At 37.5% G+C, this 870-nt stretch overlaps 1 non-coding gene across 1 annotated transcript; it reads right to left on the reverse strand.

Moving 5' to 3' along the window:
• Positions 1-566: 566 nt before the first annotated feature.
• LOC125151088 (U6 spliceosomal RNA) lies at positions 567-669 on the reverse strand. The gene has a single exon (XR_007146636.1). It is a non-coding gene; the product is annotated as a U6 spliceosomal RNA (small nuclear RNA).
• Between the last annotated feature and the right edge of the window lie 201 nt (positions 670-870).

Consider the following 870-nt stretch of genomic DNA (forward strand, 5'->3'; position numbering starts at 1 on the left):
ATACTGTACTCTTTGGAAGCACTCATGTGCAGTCCACTTTTTCAGAGGTGGGGAGATAGGTTCTTCCTCCTTAAGGGTGGAGTATTGATATAAAAGATTTGGAATTCTTCTGGAATTCATTTACTCAGTCATTTATTTATATCAGAATGAACACATGGATATTTATATTTTGGGTTATTATCCAATACTACTTAATTTTGTTGCACATAATTGAATTTTAATCTTCTGGTTTTTTGTTTTTGTTTTTTGTTTTGTTTTGTTTTTGTTTTTAACAATATATTGCTTGTGGTCTTGATTCGATACCATGGAGGTGGTATTTGGACAGGACCCAGGGTCCCATACACTGGAATCCTTTCCTACCTGGTAGACTCCCTTTGAGGCTCCCAAGGTACATAAATGCCAGAGGACAAGGCCAGGCAGAGGGATTCTCATTATCCCTGGATTGATCGCAGGCCTCTGTCAAAGTATAAATTGCAAAAGCTGAAAACATGACTCTCTCAAAAATATAGAATAAACACAAGTCAAAGATTTTATTTAACTCGTTAATTGAGGGAACTGGTAAGATGAGAAACAGATACTTATAGACAATTTTGCATATCATCCTTGCACAGGGGCCATGCTAATCTTCTCTGTATTGTTCCCATTTTAGTATATGTGCTGCTGAAGCAAGCCCTACTTATAGGCAATTTTATTTTATTTATTTTTTAATTTTTAATTTTTTTTAAAAAAGTTTATTTATTTATTTTGAGAGAAAGAGAGAGCAGCAGCGGGGAGGGGCAGAGAGAGAGAGGGAGAGAGGGAGAACCCAACGCAGGCTCCTCACTGTCAGTGCAGAACCCACAGCGAGGCTCGAACTAACAAACAGTGAGA

Source organism: Prionailurus viverrinus, chromosome D4, assembly GCF_022837055.1.
Source record: "Prionailurus viverrinus isolate Anna chromosome D4, UM_Priviv_1.0, whole genome shotgun sequence".
Lineage (NCBI taxonomy): Eukaryota > Metazoa > Chordata > Mammalia > Carnivora > Felidae > Prionailurus > Prionailurus viverrinus.